Here is a 13230-nt window from a genome sequence, read left to right on the forward strand (position 1 = left end):
CCGTGCCCCCAGACAGGGCCGGGATCTGTATGAATGTATGCGTGTGCTATCTATATTTATATAAGCACATGCCTCTATATGATTCTGTATGACTCTGTACTACTCTGCATGCATAATTCTGTCCGACATATTTCTGTCTGTCCGTCTGAATTACGACTATGTCTGTATGTCCGTATGGATTCTGATTCTGCTCGTCTGTCCGTATTATGATTCCGTCTGTCTGTCCGAACCATAATTCGATTTATTTGTATAGAACACAATTTTGTATGTCTGTCTGGATCATGACTCTGTCCGTCAGTCTGATTTATGGTTCTGTCCGTTATATTTCTGTGACTCCGGTTCGGACTATGCTTATATCTGTTATGTTTCTGCTTTACATACTCGGTACATTTTTCGTACTGACCCCCGTTCTTCGGGGGCTGCGCTACATGCCCGCAGGTACCGACGCACCAGGTGATACGCCGCCAGCGTAGGTTTCTGATTCAGCTGTTTTGAAGAGCTCCTTTGATCCGGAGCGTATATTTTTGGTATATATCTCCTGTCTTCTGTATACTCTGTATGTATGGATATTCTGGGTACGGCGGGGCCCTGTCCCGTCATATGACTCTGTATGTCTGTAGAGGCCTGTAGATAGATGTGTGGGTTACGGGTTTCGTCTGTATGTTAGCCTTGTCGGCTTATCCGTATGTTTCTGTATGTTCAGATATATATATGTTTGCGCGCGTGCCGTAGTTGTATCGGCCTACTTTTGTAAATTCTGTTTCAAAAAAAAACAAATCTGTGCGATACGAAATTCGGTCGGGTAGGTACGTACGGGTACCCAGCTAGGGTGCCAATCGCGGCCCACGGGGTTGGGTCGTGACAGCTTGCATGATGAAGCACGGAGGCCTATAAAGGAAAGAGCAGCAGTTATTAAAATAAGGCATAAATTTAAAGCTAAGTGAAAAGAGCATAGGAACAAGACTTACTCGGTTCAACGCCTGCTAAGCCTCGTTGAAAAGGCAGGATTCGCTGACTTCAGCCATTTTCTTACGGTCCTCTTGGGACACCAGAGGGTACAGATAGCTGGCCACCCCGACCGGCCCCGATAACATGTTCATATCGGCCGGTACCTTGAAAGAGATTAGCCTCTTCTGATTCGAGTCGGTACTAGGGGCAAGAAAGACTTTCTCCAATTTAGGACCAGAATTAACTCCGAAATGATTGGCCATGGGGATGGATAAATTCTCGAAGCCCGACATACCAGGAGCGGGTATTTGATAAATCTCATAACCGGTTTCCCCTTTCGACCCTGTTGACTCCTCGGTCATCTTGCCTTTGGCTTTATCAACATCGGCGGAAATATCCACCAATTGAGGGGACGAGTCCTATATGCAAATTATTGTTTCAGTCGAGGCCACAACTTGTATCGGAAGAACAGAACCAATACCATACAAAAGCGGAATGTTAAGTACCTTTGAACCCGGTACGGAGGAAGCTGCCTTCGATCCAGCGGCTGCGGCTAGAAGCCTTCCCAAGCTTTGAGTGGGAATGTGCTCTGTCATAGATTCTTTAGATGTCCCGACCTCCGACCTGATGCTCCCTACATCCGTCGTGTTATAGCCCGCATTTTGTACGTTCGGATATTTCGAGATAGTCATGGTAAGTTAAGGGCAAGACCATTTTCAAAAATTATTTTAATGTACAAGTTGTTATGAATATTATTTATGAATATTATTAGTATGGAAATATTGAGAAAGACTAAGGGCAAAAAGGGAAATTCGCAAAGTGGCTTATGGTAATATTGTTAAAGGCTAGGGGCAAAACGGGAAACTCACAAAGTGTTCAAGAATATTCTTGAAGGACCACTTGTGGCTGTGTGGTGTGGGAGTGGACCCCACCCAAGGGTTGTTCAATAATTATATATATGGACCAAATGCTTACAAGGCAAGACAAATTATTCATGAAGTTTCAAGAAGAAAACTTGGGGAAAAAAATATAGGGCCATTCGGCCATGGCTTCCAAAAATGGTGCCATAGAAATTGATCAAGAAAAATTGTTTTCTTCTAGTATTTCCACCAAATGGAAGGCCCTCTTTAACGTGGAGTGGTTGTTGGAGCAAGCAAAACATGTATTGGTGCAATTTGGGACCTTGGCCGAGGCAGAAGACAAGTGAAGAAAAAGTTAAGGTTTAATCTTCTCTTTCATGTGTTATGGGTGATTTGTGCATGTTGTAGTATGTAGGAATGAATGAAATTCATGAAATATGGGAGTATTGGTTGTAGCCGTGTATATGTGTGTTGTGTAGAAATAATGAGCCAATTATTTTATCTAGTGTTTTGGTTGTTGTCGTCATAGATTCTATGGTGAAAATGAGAGATTAATAATTCAATTGAAGTTGAAATTGTTGTGGCCATGTGGTGTGAAGCTTGGCCGTGTATATGTCATGTGGTGTAGGAATGATGAACTAATTTTTATTTAGTATTTTGATTGTTATAGAAGTGGATTCCATGATGAGAATGAAGGTTTGATGGATTGAAATGAATTTGTAATCGTTATGGGATTGTTGAAGAAGATAATGTGATACTAGTATGGTTCCTTACATTTGTATGAATGTTATTGCTAAAGTATAGATTGTTGGTGTAGTTTATGAATTTGGAAGAAAGGAAATGTGATTGTTGATATTGTTGTTGATAATTTGGCCGAGTTGGATTCTCGGATTGTGAATTGATAATTTGGCTGAGTTAGATTCTCGGGGATGGTGTATTTACAGGGGAGATGCTGCCGAAATTTCGGCAGATCATAAGTGAATTTATTTGGAAAGACTAAGACAAGTGTGTGTGACGATGAATCTAATGATTATGTAAATCTTCTTGAATGTAGACTAGCGATAACGATCTTGGACAATTAAGCGTAGCTAATAGGACGTGGAGCAGGTATGTAAGGCTTACCCTTTCTTTCTTTTGGCATGTCCTAGAGCTCAGTAAGGTATGGCATGACACGCACCTTGGGGTAACTCTACTCTTTGATTCCGAGCTTGGTTATGATGCTTATTCTCTTTTGTCATGAGCATGTTTCATATGGTCGAGTCTATTGTATGATTAATAAATGAATAAGCTACTTCATATGGTTTTGATATGTATCCATGATTCCGAAGCTCCGTTTGATATGTTTCCGAGTTTGTCTATGATTCTTATTCACTTTTGATATGAGTACGCTCGATATAGTTGAGCTTATTATATGATTGAATAACGAGATGAGCATAAAGAATTCTGTTTCTAAATGAGTTCTGTAAGTTTTAATGTCCCTAACTTTCGTAAAAGATCTTGGATTTGCTTTGAAACGTTCGTAAAAGTTCTGTAGTAAAAATGTCCGTAACTTTCCCATACTAAACCGGATTGACTTGAAACGTGTTTATGATCCTTCAAATGTCGGTAAGGGTACGTCTCTATCGAGTCTTGATTTATGTGCATATGGTTTCGCACTACTCTGTTCGTGCAAGTCTCAGTATGTCCTTCACTGCGTCCCGGGCCAGGGTATGTTCTCGTGCGTACTTCTATGCATTGTTCACCGCGTCCCTCTCACTTGCGGGCCGGGGCATGTTATACATGATATGATGACATTATGATATGATGACGAGGTGGTGGCTAGGATGGCATATGATGACTCTATTCACCGCGTCTCGCAAAAGAGAGCCGGGGCACGTTACATGCATATATGATACATGATATTGACATACATGATTTCATTCAACGCGTCCCTCAAGGGAGTATGCAAATATGATACATGATGATGACATACAAGATTTGATTCACCGCGTCCCTCAATAAAGGGCCGGGGCACGTTATATGCATATATGATATATGGTGATGACATGCATGAATTTACTCACCGCGTCCCTCAATGGAGGGCCGGGGCACGTTATATGATATATGATGATGGCATACATGATTTTCATTTATGATGACATCCATGATTTTCGTTTCAAAAGGCAAGTGTTTTGATGTTTTGAAAGGTCATATCTGATTCTGGTAAATCTCTGTTTCAGCTATGATTCTCTTTTCCGTAGTCCTGCCTTACATGCTCAGTACATACTCCGTACTGACCCCCTTTTCTCCGGGGGCTGCGTTTCATGCCACGCAGGTACACCCAGATGAGTAAAGGACATTGCTAGAAGATGTTTCAGCTGGATTGGCGAGCTCCACTTCTCTCCGGAGTGTTGCCGAGTCGAAATTTGTATGTTATGATTTCTGGATTTTTGTTAGAGACTTTGCAGACAGAGTCGTGGGTATAGAATGTCAGTTTTGTAAGCGGCTCCATCAGCCGATCTGTCACTCTGTGTTATGTGATAAATTTCATGTGATTACAGATTTTGTTTGATTTGAGAATAACGAAAAGAATATTTCTGAAAGCTTTATTATGTATGTCATCCTCATTTGATTTAAGAGTCCAAAGAGATTATGTATGTAATAAGAGCCAGAGGGTTTGCTCGGCCCTAATTAAGGGTCGGGTGCCCATTACACCCTAGTAAGATTAGGGTGTGACATGTCGGTCTCAGCACATCCCTCGAACCCGCCGGAATCGGACTTGAGCTTTCGGTTTTCCGTTGTCATGGTTATGTTCGGGCAGGATATGACCGGCTTATCAAGGATATGGCTCCAAGCTCGATTTGGAACAAGGCGTTAAAGGAGAGGCGGTTAACCACCATAAGGAGAAGACCGGAATATTCACCCTCAACCGGATTTTTCAGCATCAATCTCGGCAACAGCTGTCGCCAAATTTCTTTTCCTTACTTAGAATTGTACTAGGGCTAGGACTCCTCTATTATATAAAGAGGAGGCCCCCATCCATTTTAGAGGGTTGGACAACAGAAAGAGAGAAAGAATTCATGTACTAAAGCAATAGAATCATCTGAGTTCATTCATATTTTTCTAAGTTTATCTTTATTATTCACTGTGTAAACACCCGACAAAAGGGTTCGACCTCGGTTCCGATACCCGAGGCCAGTTATCATTAATATTTTGTCAGATCTGCATCTTTTATTTACTTATTCGTTTATCTTGTAATCTCATCTCGAATTGAATTGAGCCACATATCTTTGGCATCACGCATAAATTTAATTGTTCTCCATTTTAAGGTTAAACAGTTTTGTAATCGACAAGTTCCCCGTATGACGAAGTCAACTCAGTAGGAAAAGCAAATAAAGAACTAGGAAATAGACTACCTCACAGCATGATTGAAGGAACATTGAGGAATTGACAAAATTGAAGGACTGAACAGCAACAGAAACATAAAAGGAAATGCTAAGTATACTTATTAGACAATATTTGCTTTTATGAAAGTGTTCTTGTTGGAAATTCGCATTCCCAGTACCAACGAATCTTTTTTTTTTTTTAACGAGGAGAATGGATTAACTTACTTTCACGTAAACTTGTACTTGTCCACTATAGTAAATATAGATGTCTACCTTTTATTTGTTCAGTGTGAAAATCATGTGATAATTACTCACTGTGTTTCAATTTTTTTGTCTATTTTTGATCTTTCACCAAGTTAAGAATACTTATTGGGTCTTAAATTAAAGATATGTAGAATGTACCAAAATGATCTTTAATCTTTGATCTCAAACATGTCTGGTGAAAAGTTGGAATTAAAGAGTGACAAAAAAAGGTTTTTTATTTTTCAAATAGACTAAAAGGAAAGTAAGACAAATAAACTGAAACAGATGGAATCATTTTATACCTATTTTACCCTTATTGTTAATGATTTAATTATTTTCAATTCATTTCCCAACATTTGATGACTTATAACAATTAGGCGTGATATAATAAAATTACTATTTTATTTGTTGCTTTTTAAGAGCTGTGTCGAGTCGAACATGAACAGAGGGGTATCAATTTTTTAATCCATCTAGGTATTTGCACCAATAACTTGAGCATTTTGAATGGCCACTCTGGAATTGTTATATTCATTTACATGAAGGTTGGTTGAGCTTCTTTGCTGATAGGAACTTTCAAGTACTAATCCACTCTTGCAGTCCCAAAATGAGCGTTGATTTAGCTCATTTCACGCCATTAAAAAATCAATAAATACAATACATAATTTATTAAAGTATTCCTATTTAATAAGAACAAATTAAATTCTCCCTCTTAAATATCATGTATCTTATTGTCATGACCCAAATCGATGAGTCATGACGAGTGCCCGACTTCTACTTATCACGCACTCTCATACTTGTACCTGAATCTTACTGAATAAAAGGGTGGCCCATATATGACTCATAACTGAATTATGCTGACTTCTGTATGAAAAACACGACGAGTTATGCATCAAGGGCTCAGAGTCATATATACATACTGGAAACAACAGTGCAAGCCGACAAGGCTATATGGCTCCCATACTACATACAACTATCTACAGACCTCTAAAGGAGTACAAAGCTGTAGAAAGGACAGGGCCCCGTCATACCCATATATACATCAAAATAGCATACCAAAATGGACAGCAGCTCCGAACCAAGTGGAGTGCACCGACTACTACTAGATAAAAGTCCTACTGAGTTGGACTGCCTGACTGTCTACCTGAACCTGCGGACACGAGCACAGCCCCCCAAGCAATAGGGGAGTCAGTAAGAATAATGTACCGAGTATGTAAGGCAGGAAAGCAATGTAAAAGTGACAGTAAACGTGACATAAGTCTGTAAAGAACCAACCTGGCAACTGAATTTACATGAATACTCTAAATAACTGGGAGAGCCTCTAAGGACATATCATATGCATGTATCTTTGAAAACCATATACATATATAAGTAGTATCATACCCGTCCTTATACTATAGGCTCAGTGTTATCCGTACCCAGCCATGACAGGCTTGGTGTTATCCATACCGAACTGCAGTGGTGTGCACAATAGATGTCATACCCGGCCGACTATATCTCGGCGCGGTGTGAGAAAATAGCTGTACATATATATATAAATGCATGAAAGACTCGTGAAATATCATTCTGAACTCTTGAACTATAGACATAAACTATGTTTAAGTATACATACGAAGCCAAAGATATGAATATCTCTAAAGCATCTAGGAGTAGAGTCCTGTAGAACTTGATCGTTTACTTCTTTCGTTCGTATCATAAAAATCATGCCCAAATGAAAGAAAGAAATAGCCTTAACGTACCTCGAACTCTATATAAATGTCCAAAGTCTACTTCTTGAGCTCGCAAGTCTGCAACCAAGATAATATAGGTCACAATTAGATCATTTGCATCTCTTACTATTCAATTCAAGTACGAATGAAACTTAACGAAATTCGGGCAGCATTTCCCCTATAATTCTTACTCCAATCCAACTTCAAAACAGCCTACAACATACACAACATCATCAACTACAACAACAACATCATATAGCAACATAAATAAGTAAAAATCTCTCCAAAAATCCTATCAAAAACAGCCCTCAAGGAAACCACATCAACAAACTAATCTATGCCTTCATAACACAATTTCCTTCACTTTAAACTAAGAAATTCTTCCATGAACAACTTAATTAACAAGAGTAGGATATAATACATACCTTGTGGTCTAGAAAATACAACTAAAACCTTAGCTCCAAGCTCAAATAATCAGCCACACATCGAAGCATCAACACTACAACTTTTTCCTAACTAGTTTCCAACTTGCAAGGTTAAATCTTGGTTTAATTTGAGGAAAATTATCTTGGAAGGTTTAAAGAACCTTAGGAAAGTTTAGGGGTCTGTTTATAATGAAAACATGAGGACCAGATCGAGCCCCCAACTTATATAACCAATAATAAAACTTCCACCGCCTCAAATGGACGATGGCATCGACATGGTCGACAGCAGCGTCGACATGTCGACGGATTGTCATCCTGCGGTCGTTGATGTGACATAACCCCTGATTCTCAGGTGGCTTGGCGCCAAGTTGTTCTGAGCACCGTTAACTTGTAGTGTCAAGTCGCACAATGCATTCTTCCATCTGTCGTCGATTCATTTAACCTCTAATCCTTCCAATACTTGCAGTACTTAAACTTAACAACTTATATACATGGGTTAAACACATTCAACATCCCATAACCTTGAAGACGAATCTCAAAACTCGAGGCCAAAACGATTAATATGCCATAAACTAAAGACATATCGAAATGGGACATGTAACACTTATTAATCATTTTGACATTGGAAATCAATCTTCAAGATTCAAACAATACATAGTGTTATTAGTGTTGGATCTTTAATAATTATTATAATTCTAATATTTTAACCATTAAATGTTTCTTGAGAATACTAAGAAGGAATAGTTCTTCAATAGAACAGTATAGTTGGAAAAAGGAATTCCTAAAGCGACTGTTATTTTGGTTCGGAGGTTGGACACTTCTAACTTATCTACGTCAAATGATTGAATTGCAATTCTTATCTCCTTCTTATCGTTTTTTCTCTTCAATTGATACTACTTTCATTCCAAAATAAGTGTTATTTTAGCCAAAAAAACAAATTGTCCCAAAATAACAATCGCTTTAGAAATTCAACACAAAAAGAGAAAGGGGTTAAATCTGGGCTAAATTGCTTCTTGTATTTTGAAGTGAAGAGGAAAGTATAAATAAAAGGAGTGAAAGTCATCGTTGGAAGTCACATCAGACCAAAATATAGCCTTTTCACACTCTTGTTTGATGTGGAACTCATGCAAGTTGCCAAATCAGCGAAAAGTTTCAAACTGGTAAACTTGGGCCCTACTACATTTGCTTAAAAGGTACAACATTTAGCTGAGCTATGTAAGTGAAAAATGGGAAACATGATGGACAAATTGAGGCACTGTGGACCTCAAGGATTAAGGCAAGTTTTACTCTAATTCATGATACTAGTTTGAATTTCATTATGGGTAGTAGAAAACCTAGCTTGGATTAAGTGAAATTTTGAGATATGAGATGGATAATTAGAGTTTTGGGTTCTAGCAAGAACATAGTGTAGCGTGAGAACTTTTAATGGTTTGAATACCCTATTTCATGTATTTTGTCCCTAAATTGGTGGAGAATTTGCTTCACGTAGCCTGTTGAAGTTGAGTCGAGGAGAATTGAAGACAAGATGCGAGTGATAACTTAACTCATAACTCAGTATAAAAAAGCCTCAAATTGCTGGGCTTCTATTGCGGAGGTTGAAAACAACTCCCGCACATTGATTAAATTACAGCGGTTAGGCTATCCCCCGCAAGTACTTGTCTTGAGAAATTACACGATTTTCATTTGAACTAGTTGAAATGATTTGATGATTTGATGATTTCACGCTTTTACATGTACTTGTATGTGTTTAGCAAGTTATGCATGTATCCCTTAAGTGCAGGAGTATGTCTGTACCTTATTTTGAGTATCTAAAACAAGCTATAGGTATGAGTTAATGTTTCTTTAAAAGAGTATTTTTTTCTACGAGCGTTAAGAAATGTAGAATTGTGTTAAGTTACAATAATTGAATTATTCATTTGTAATGCTTTATGAATTACTTGCATAAAATTTACAGTATGCATGAGTTTAAGAAGAGTCCCTGGGAAACTCTAACAGATTTGATTAGATATACGCTCCCAAGAGAGTGACCACTATAATCATTCCGCGCTCCCAAGAAGTGAGCGCTTGTCATTTATGCTCCCCAAAAGTGAGCATCTTTATCATTTATGTTCCTTAGTAAGCGAAGCTTATTGTGTTAGCACCTCTAGATTACAAAGTTTGTGTCAGATCGTCATGATGTACACAACTAATGAGTTTAAAATATGAGTGAAGTACCTTGAGTACAACTTTGACACATGCCAAGCCAAGAAACTAAATGAAGTTTCAGCAGTCAACACAATGTTTTAGCATATATAGCCTTTATATACGTATAATTACCAGATAATTTTGAGTTCTTGAAGAGAACATTTTATATAGCATGGCTCTCAGATTACTTGGCCCATGACAGGGTATGGTTTATACTATCATTCATTGAGTTATTAGTGGACTCCCGCCACTTATATGGCAAGCAGGTTCGCTTAGTTGATGAGCCCACTCAAGTGCCGTCCACATCCACTTAATTTGGGTCATCGCATTCTACTTCAGTTAATGTGGCTTAAATATTTAGAGGTGGAGATACATAGTACATATATACTACTTGTATTAAGAGTTTTAACCACCCAAATAGAAATGATTTGGTTACATAGGCGCATGCTGGTCTAGCCTCTTTAAGTATACATAGTTGGAAATGGACGAAGTCTAGCTACTGGAACACAATTTAGAGTATTAGCTATGCGAAGGGTGATCCCAGGTCTCGCTTCCATGTCAATTTTTCCAGTATCTTTGTCACTAAGTATCCATTCAAAGCACTGAATCATGGCAGCAAGGGTTGTTAAAATTACTTGTAATGCTAATGTTATTCTAGGGCAACCTCCTCTCCCGCTCCCAAATGGCAAAAACTGGTAATGTTGTCCGCTCAAGTCAAGTTGAGTTTTAGTGCATCCATCTTCATTCAGGAACCTTTCTGGTTTAAATTCAAGTGGATTTTCCCAATATTTTGGATCCCTATTAATAGCCCAAACGTTAACCATTAGTGTGGACTTTGCCGGTATGTGGTATCCTCCGACACTACAGTCTTCATTTGATGCTCTAACGATCAGTGGTATGGTGGGATGAAGTCTCATAGTTTCCTTCAAGATGGCTTGAAGGTAAGGTAGGTCTTCAATATCTGATTCTTCCACGAGTCGGCTCTTCCCAATAACAGAATCAATTTCTTATGCTGCTTTCTGCATAATGTTTAGATGGTTGATTAGCGCGGCCATCACCCACTCTATAGTAACAGCTGATGTATCAGTTCCAGCAACAAATAAGTCCTGCGAAAATTTGAAAAACAACCAGTTATCCCGTCACATACAATAATACCGTGTAGAATTTGAAACAATTTAACTTATTCATACTGATATTTCAAGTAGTTTTTATACTGTCAATGTATTTTGATCTGTATCTATTATAGCAGGTAACCTGCCTTATTTTCCAAGTTGCTAAATGAGAACTATTAGATTGGGTCGTCATTACCTGGATGAAAGCCTTGATATTCTCTCTTGTCAGTTTTCTCTCTGAGCTCTCGTCTTCGGATATATCAAGTAAAATATCAAGCAGATCTTTTATTACTTCACCTGATCCGTTCCTCTTTATGTTCGCCTCTTGGTGTTCAATTATTGTTGTTTCCATCACCATATCGATCCTGTTGCAAACATCCTTGAGCTTCTTCCCATATCCGTGCAAATCTACGTTCTTTAAAAATTTAATATAATCTGATGGATTGAACTTTCCAATCAGCTCAGTTGCCTCTTGACTGAGTTTCCTTATATTCCCAGCTTCATCTTCAGTCCCAGAGCACCTCATACTCGTAGCCATTCTTGAAATCACATTATTTGTCAACATTACAAGTTCACGTCCAACATCTACTGTTTCCCCTGCTTTGGCCTTGATTAACAGTAATTCAATGAACTTGTTCATTTCCTGACTTCTAACAGGATGCAACAGTTGCAGTGTTTTTCCACCAAGGAGTTCAGTCATGCATAGTTTCTTCATAAACCTCCAGTAAGGTCCATATGGTGCAAATGCGAAACCCTGTGAGCCATAAGTTAGATAACCAATAGTTGCTGTTAGAGGTCGATGGGAGAAGGATGTCTCATGAGTTTTGAGGAATTCTTTGACCATTTCTGGCAAAGAAACAACTGCACAAGGTACAGAACCAAACCATAGGAGCATCAATGGTCCATATTTATCAGAGAGCTTCTGAAATGATTGGTGAAGCAATGGAGCGAGGACATGGAAGTGGCCTATGATTGGAAGAGAAAAGGGACCTGGAGGAAGGGGACAAGTGGGACGCTTTCTGAACAAAGCTCGAAGCAAGATCATCGGGATGAGCCATGAGAGGAATAGAATGATGTAGCTATTCATCTCTGCCATCATCTAATTAGCTTGCTGCTTATTGAAAGACTAACTTGTGCAGCTAGCTATTTAAGCAGTGATATAGGTGATGTCATTTATTTTCCATAACCTTGTATATCTTATTTACTTGCCTATGCCTTTTGACACATTCTAGTTTGAGTCTGATATTCCTAGATAATATATCATCTTGTTTTCATGGTTCAAGCCAAGCATTTTACTAATCCCAAAGTCCCACATAAATAAGAAGCAAAAGAAGATACCTTGTTTTCGTGGGTTAAGCCAAGATCCTGGATCATTCTATTACAGAAACAGTCAAGCAGATGGAACAAGCAAAGAAACCGATAATGTGCAGCATTATTATAGTGGAAGATCACTCAAACCTAGGATGTACATTATTCTGGAGTAAATATCTCAAAAGATCACTCAACTATGAGAAATTATGTGGTAAAGTCATTCAACTTTATTTTGTATCATAAAATCACTCAAGGCTTTTCTCATATAAAATCACTCAAAAAATTTTATCATCATAAAATAGATTTGACATGGCAAAATAAATCAAATTTTCATGTCATGTAGACATGGTCCCCACAAATCAACAAAATCTTGTCTTATTCATATTTTAATTTAGACGGAATAGCCTGGGAGGCCCCTGTACTTGTCATATTTTGTCATGCCGGTGTTCGTACTTACGAGTTTGCCAACTAAACGCCTCCACCCTTAAAAAATAAGCATTTTAAGCCCCTCTGTCACTGCGTGTTCCTCACTTGCTCTGACATGGATGACACATCAGAAAAATTAATGCCACGTCATTGTCCACGTCATTTTTTATATTCATCTACCAAAAACATTTTTATCCTTTATTTCCTTTTTCAAAATGTAATTTTTATATGAAAAAAAATGAAAGTTGCTAGATGATATTTTACACATCCTACAACCATTTTTCTATTACACCTCGGACATTTCATGTCGTTGCGCGGTAAGTAGACTAACACAAGCTTAAGGTGAACATCAGGCCCTTATGATTATAATAAGGGTATTTGGTGGCCTAAAAGTGCATACGATAAGACTTTGAAGTGATATGAATTAGTGAGACTAAGTTCATCAAAGGAAGGTGAGGTATAAGTGGTGTTTGGGGAAGATTTTGCAACTATCGAGTTAAGGAGTGATTGGTAATGCCTTGGAGAAGAGTTATGAGGATACTTAGATTGTCAATGAAGTGTTAAACAAGTGTTAAGAAGGTTCCATAAGGATTGGAGATCAAACGAAACGACGAGATTAGCTTCGGAAAAATGGAGTTATACGACCACTT

At 38.4% G+C, this 13230-nt stretch overlaps 1 pseudogene; it reads right to left on the reverse strand.

The window, feature by feature from the left end:
- Nucleotides 1-10192: 10192 nt before the first annotated feature.
- Nucleotides 10193-11939, reverse strand: LOC132612921 (cytochrome P450 93A3-like; annotated as a pseudogene).
- Nucleotides 11940-13230: the final 1291 nt, after the last annotated feature.

Source organism: Lycium barbarum, chromosome 1 (assembly GCF_019175385.1).
Source record: "Lycium barbarum isolate Lr01 chromosome 1, ASM1917538v2, whole genome shotgun sequence".
In the NCBI taxonomy this organism is placed as follows: Eukaryota; Viridiplantae; Streptophyta; class Magnoliopsida; order Solanales; family Solanaceae; genus Lycium; species Lycium barbarum.